Source organism: Tasmannia lanceolata, unplaced genomic scaffold, assembly GCF_043159265.1.
Source record: "Tasmannia lanceolata isolate RefF3 unplaced genomic scaffold, GAP_Taslan_0.1 ptg000007l, whole genome shotgun sequence".
In the NCBI taxonomy this organism is placed as follows: Eukaryota; Viridiplantae; Streptophyta; class Magnoliopsida; order Canellales; family Winteraceae; genus Tasmannia; species Tasmannia lanceolata.
This window is the reverse complement of record NW_027518684.1, coordinates 1,283,491-1,290,316: the sequence shown is the minus strand read 5'-3', so window position 1 is coordinate 1,290,316 and position 6,826 is coordinate 1,283,491. Positions and strand designations below refer to the sequence as shown.

Sequence of the window (6,826 nt, the reverse complement as noted above, 5' to 3'; positions counted from 1 at the left end):
AAAAATCATCTCCCTACCATTCTTCTAAACCATCATTACCCCTCTACTAGCAAGTGTATCGTCGTCGATATTATATACATCTACATGAAACTCAATTGCTTCTTGGTTGGGGTTCCTGTATGTGACCCTTGGGACTTGTGGCCCTTTCAATCTCTTTTTGAGAGAGAGAGAGAGAGAGAGAGAGAGATGGACAGGGTAAAAGAGTCATTTGCCTTCTCCCTCTGGCCTTCTTCACCTTCCTCTTATGCTTGGCCTCTTGCACGGGTATGTCCAAGACTCTCAAGCTCATTTCAACTTTTAATGGAGTGTACCGCTAACTTTTGAACTCAAAAGTTTAACCGGCAAGTCTAATTACTAGGTAGAAGGGGTTGGTCAAAGTAAGAAAAGAGGTGGCTATGTGCTAACAGTGCTGATTTCAGAGTTCAGATTCCTTCTAAAGTAACAACAGATTTGCATCTTTATTTAGATGCGGAAATGAGAGCAGCAAGATATTTATTTTAATGGAGGATTGATGCCTTTTTTTCTGTTCTATATGTGTTTAATATTGTGGCTTCATACTCTTTAAAGTTAATCGTGAATGCCCAGCTTGAAGTTAGTGCAAAGAAAATAAAGTTTGTACCACATTAGAAGATGGTGTCATTTTTCCTTCATGGAATTCCTTTGTGATATTTAGTATATGATGACATAAACGCCTGTTTGTTGCGATTTTTAAAAAAATGCCTATTTGTTAAGAATTAACGAATACTTATATTTTTGTTAATTATTTACTAAAAGTCTAAAAGATAAGTAACAAGAGTTATACTAGGAAGGCACGGCCTGTTAACTGTTTTTGGATGATTTAAACCCATTATTAAACGTCTTGATTAGAAAGACAAGTTTTTAAAATTTTGAAAAGGGAAGTGATATTCTCCCCCCCCCCCCCCCCCCCCCCCCCCCCCCCCCCAACTGACAGATAAAATGCCCCCACTTTAACGTTATCGGTTGAGTTTTCGGTTGAGTTTTAAGGGCAAAGAAAAACGTTAAGGGGGTGAATTTATCCTCAAGCAGTGAACCATTCTCACAGAAACCTTTAAAAGGGGGGGATTTTATCCATTTAGTTGTTGTTGTTTGGGGGGGGGGGGGGGGGGGGGGGGTTATATCATTTCTCTTTTGAAAAATATTAATATCATACCTTAATAGGCAATTCTCGCCATCACTAACCCATCTAAAAACATAAAGAGGGCCCCGCCAAGAACTAGTATTGGGTTGAACAAATCCAATAAAAGACTCTGAGGCCATAAAAGACAGAAAGCACTTGTCTCATTTCATGCAATGCCTAACAGAGTAACGGCCACACAAAACCCATCCAAATGACCCTAGGAAAGGCCCTATATGAGACGTGGGTTGCAAAATGTGTTGCTGTTGACATCAAGTTTAGGATATCTATGAGTTCCCACATTGGAAAGGGAGGAAAAGTCACTAGGCTATATATGTGGATTTCTCCTCTCTCAATGTAGACGCGTTTTCAGCATCTCCAAGGGGCAGGTCCCGCGGAGTGGGTCGGGCACGGTTAGTGCTGCTGGAAAACAAAACCGGAGAGGGTAGATGACCCAGAATCGAACAATATCTACACAGTGGGGTCGGGGCGTGACATAATGGCATCAAAGCGGGACCTCTCATCCAGTACGGTGTGCCAACGAGGACGCTGGGCCCTAAGGGGGGTGGATTTCCCCTCTCCCTATGTGGACGCGTTTTCAATATCTCCAAAGGGCAGGCCCTGTGGAGTGGGTCTGGCACGATTAGTGCCGTTGGAAAACAAAACCGGGGAGGGTAGATGACCTAGAACCGAACAATATCTACACAGTGAGGTCGGGACGTGACATAATGGTATCAAAGCGGGACCTCCCATCCAGTACAGTGTGCCAGCTAAGACGCCGGGCCCTAAAGGGGGTGGATTGTGAGATCCCACATCGGAAAGGGAGGAAAAGTTACTGGGCTATATTTGTGGATTTCTCATCTTTCTGTGTAGAAGCATTTTCAGCATCTCCAAGGGGCAGGTCCTGCGGAGTGGGTCGGGCACAATTAGTGCTGCTGGAAAACAAAACCAGGGAGGGTAGATGACTCAGAACCGAACAATATCTACACAGTGGGATCGGGGCGTGACAATATCAATAGTTGGAGTTGGAGGGTACCATCCTCCATAATTTATTCTTGATGTAAACTTCTATGTCCAATTTAGATGGTTGTATGATTGTTTTTCTCTTTTTTCTCTATTCATTCTTACGATAAATTTTTCTCCATGAATTCGAAATTTTTGTAGAAATAAAGTAACGTTTTGGGTATTAGGGATTTCGCTGTCGGTCTCCACCGACCGAACGGTCTCCACCGACCGAAATTTCGGATTTCAGTGTCGAAATTAAAAACCATGATGGAGAGCAGAAAGGTAGAAAGGTCAGTCTTATTGTTACTTCTTTTTCAGCATTAGAGTAATGTGATAACTGATAATAAGAGCCATCTCTTGAGGAATAATGGGAATATTAGCTTTGAGTGAAGTTTATTAATATATATAGTCTGATCTATTTTCCTTTTCTAATGGGATGTTGCAAATAAGTGTTGTATCATGTGGCCATCAGACCTTGATCTATGATTGGTGATCAGATGAGTAAATTTCCGTCATTCTGAGTATTCTTACATGCGTATTTTATATGAGTACAAAATTTAATCTCTTAAGCTCGGTTCGTATTGGATTTTGAGGATCGATTTTGAGTCCAAAAGTGATCATTGAGCTCAAAAATAAATGCAATTTTGAGTCTGATAATCAGTTTTGGGCTCAGTCGATTCTCAAAATCCAAAAAGAACAGGCCTTAGTATCTGGCATTAATGGGATGAATGGTGTTGATGGGTGTGGGGACATCATTTGGTGGACCCCACTCACCTAAGGCTAAAGGCAGGTGATACAATTAAAGGAGCACACGGGGAGAAACTTCATTTTCAGTTTCACAATTTACTAGTAAATGATATTTCCATACCTTCTCCAACATTTCACCTACTTTTGTTTGTCTTCTCTTAAACTGTACTGCTTTTCCACCCCATTTTTAAGAAAAGACAAACAAAAGTGGGTGAAAATGCTGGAAAGGGAGTGTGAATATCATTTCCCATATCGTAAGTAGGTAAAAATAACAAACCACTTGCATTTGGCTCTGAAATCTGTGGATGAATCAGAGCAGCTTTGGAGAGTGAACACACGGATGAAAAAGCCCATATTCTAATAATCTTACCCTTCTTCTAAACCTTCATTACATCTCTACTAGCAAGGGTATAATCGTCAATATAATATAAATCTACATGAAACTCAAATTCTTCTTGGTTGGGGTTCCTGTATATATATATGTGAACCTTGGGACTTGTGGCTCTCTCTTTTTGAGAGAGAGAGAGAGAGAGAGAGAGAGAGAGAGATGGTGAGGGTTAAACAGTCATTTGCCTTTCTCCCTCTGGCCTTCTTCACCTTCCTCTTATGCTTAGCCTCTTGCACAGGTATGTTCAAGCCTCTCAAGCTCATTTCAACTTTTTAATGGAGTGTCCCTCTAACGTGTGCCCGGGGTACAGTGCACCAAGAAGGTGAGAGGCCTTTTGGGTCATGTGCACACGATAAGTTGCTTGCATGTTAGATCTTCTTCGTGTTAATTTTTTCTTTCTTTCTTTATCTTATTAATTATGAGGGTGATTTCTCTTGGCTGGTGGCGTTACTAGGATTCTTGATGTGGATTCTCTTCTTGAGCTATTTAATATTTCATACCTCGTTGTGGGTTTTTTCCACATCTGGGATATGATGAGGTGGAAGGGGAGATTTCAGCCGTTGATATCAGGTGGGTGTCTGTACTAAAATGCGCAGTAGGGGCAACACTAAAATGCCAAGAACTGCTCTTTTATATCAAATATGGGCAATTTTGTTTCTTGTTGCAGTTTTTGCTTCATCTATTTTAGTTTTCTCAGCTTCAGCTGCTGTAATCTAATGATATGAGTTTAGATTAATTCAAAGCTTGATTTTACTCATTATTTCTTTTCCACAACTCTTATATTAGACGGGCATTCTTGGCCTTGGGTGTAAAAAATAATGGGCCCACTCTATGCAAGGGCTTGGGTAGAGATAGTGGGAGCCACCCATCAAACCATGAGGTAAAATGGTGGACCACACCCTATGCATTGGACTGAGTGCAGGTGCAGTTGGTGGGACGCACCCTGTGCACGGAATTGGGTGGAGATGGTAGGCCCAATCATGGGCCCATCATATGCATAGGTTTGGCTAGGTATGGTGGGTCCACTCATTGGTGTAAAATGATGGGCCCCACCATATGTATGAGTTTGGCTAGAGATGTGGGTACTACCATATCAAAATTTGAGGTACAAAATGGGGTGGGCTTCACCCATGGTATGCATAGGTGTAAAATGATGGGCCTCACCTTATAAAAAACACGTGTCATAAAATGATGGATCCCACCCATGCTTAGGGGTGCAACTCGGGTCTGTTTCAACCCGAACCTGATGGGTTTAACCCAATTTTTTAGCGGGTTGGGTTGGAATTTTTTCTGGTTGTGTCGGGAATTTCTAACCCAACTGAAAATCGGGTTGGGTCAGGTTGGCGTATCGGCCAATTGTAACCCTACCATTTTCTGACTTCCTACATTTATGCACCTAATTTCTGACTTTCTATAAAATGATTCATTTCAATATACATTTATGCTCCTAATTTCTGACTTTCGATCCATTAGTCTCTTAACTAAAAACTAGTGCATCACTATATCATTGACCCTTCGTTTCAGACTTTCTATATTGAATCCATTAGTGTCTTAATTAGATGAATTATATGAATCCATTGGAATCATTATCCGTTTACAAGGGGAATTGGAATTGGATATGAATGTGATACCAATGTTGATTCTTGATTCCAGCAATCCAAACGCACCCTAAATGTGTATTTATTCATTTTAGGGGGATTTGAGCTCCTCCATTTGTCTTTTAATGGACGTGGCTAGAATGGTTGAAGCCCCTTTTTTCCCCCACAACAGAATCCCGTTTTCCTAGCAATGCCTAGCAATGCTCTAGATTGAAAGCCCTAGTCAAAAGAGATCTCTGTTAAAATAAACAGTGACCTCAGCCACTGGAAATTCAGTGCGCAAGAATAACTCCATGGGATAAGAACAACTAATGAACTAAGAATAAATTAGAATTAGCTAGTTTATTTGTTGATAATATGATCCTGATGTTGGTGGAAAAATATAGCGGACCCTTCATTCAGAAAATAATAAATATATAAACTAGATTTAGCTAGTGTTTTTGTTGTTGATGATGATCCTGATCTTTGGTTGGGGATTGATTAGATACATATTGCACGGGAAATTGATATTTCCACTGCTTTTGAGCATTTAAATACCCTCCTTTTCTGTCTTTCTATTTTTCCTAAAATGTGTGCATTTTACCCCTTTTGGATTGTAAAGTCATTGTGTGGTCTAGAAAACACAAACAAAACGGAGTGGAAATGTTTGGAATGGGGTTGGAAATATCATTTCACATAAATTAATAGGGCAATGATAAATCGACTCCCCAAATGGATGAATCGACTCCCCATGTGTCTATCTCTCTCTAACCTAGAGGAGAGAGAAAGACACATGGGGAGTCGATTTATCACTCCCCAAATTAATATTGCATTATTCCAAAGGCCCATTGGCCATTTGGATTGTAAGAAAAGCTTTTTGATGGAAAATATTTTCTCGAGAGATTTCTTTCTTTCCATAATTAAGAGGGAAATGATTATGGTTAATTTAGAGGGATATCATCATCATAAACTGAAGGCCCCTCAATTCGTTAGGGTTGGCTCAAATCTTCTTTTTCTCTGTGTAAAGGGAATAAGAATTTTAGGGAAAAAAAGCTCCTACAATACAAAAGGAAGATGATAGTTCCACAGTTTTTTGCCATCCACCCCATTTTATGATATGTTATTTGGAGAAATTATATAATGCCGACCGTGAGATTATAAAAGACGGGTAGAGACAAAACCTGCTGCCTTGGTTTTTGAACCAAGGAAAAGTCAACAAAAGGGCTTTCTCTTGGATTAAAATCCAAGGAAGAGATGGTTCTCTCTACATTTTGTAATCTCACGGTCGGCCACCATATATGTTCTCATGTTATTTGTTGATCATGAATTTCTTATAAAATGACAATAATGCTTGGAAAGTGCTATCAGTACAGCCATATTTTGATATTTACACTAACGCAGCTGTCTTTTCTTCTCTAATTGGCTCCTTAGAGCTTTTTGGGAAGGGGAGTGATAAATCGACTCCCCATGTGTCTTTCTCTCTCCTCTAGGTTAGAGAGAGAAAGAGGAGAGAGATAGACACATGGGGAGTCAATTTATCCATTTGGGGAGTCGATTTATCAGTGCCCTTTTGGAAAATGTAATAACCTTTTGACAGCTTTTTAAATACTAAAAGACGGGATGTTTTGTGAGAATATCAAACTATGTTGTTCTGAATCTTCTGATATCATTTCCCTAATGCCCTTCTCTCAATTCCCACCTTGCTTAAATCCTAATCTAGGTCATTCATTTCCAATTAAACAAGAGCGATGATAAATCCGCACCCCTGTAGGATAATTCGGACCCCAGTAGGATAGAGTGTTAAAGTCTACCACATATCCTCATTTACAGGGTGCGAATTATCCTACATGGGGTGCCAATTTATCATCACCCTTAAACAAACAAAGGGCTTGGTTAACATGGGCATTATTTAGTTGGGCCCAATCTCGCCTCTCATTCCCTTCTCATGATAAAGGCCTCTCATAGTATTCGTTT

The 6,826-nt window shown here is 40.2% G+C and overlaps 1 long non-coding RNA gene across 1 annotated transcript; it reads left to right on the top strand.

Moving 5' to 3' along the window:
- The first annotated feature begins 3,413 nt into the window (after window positions 1-3,413).
- LOC143880758 (uncharacterized) lies at window positions 3,414-4,035 on the top strand. The gene is made up of 2 exons (XR_013251781.1): window positions 3,414-3,513; window positions 3,730-4,035. It is a non-coding gene; the product is annotated as an uncharacterized LOC143880758 (long non-coding RNA).
- The last annotated feature ends 2,791 nt before the right edge of the window (window positions 4,036-6,826 follow it).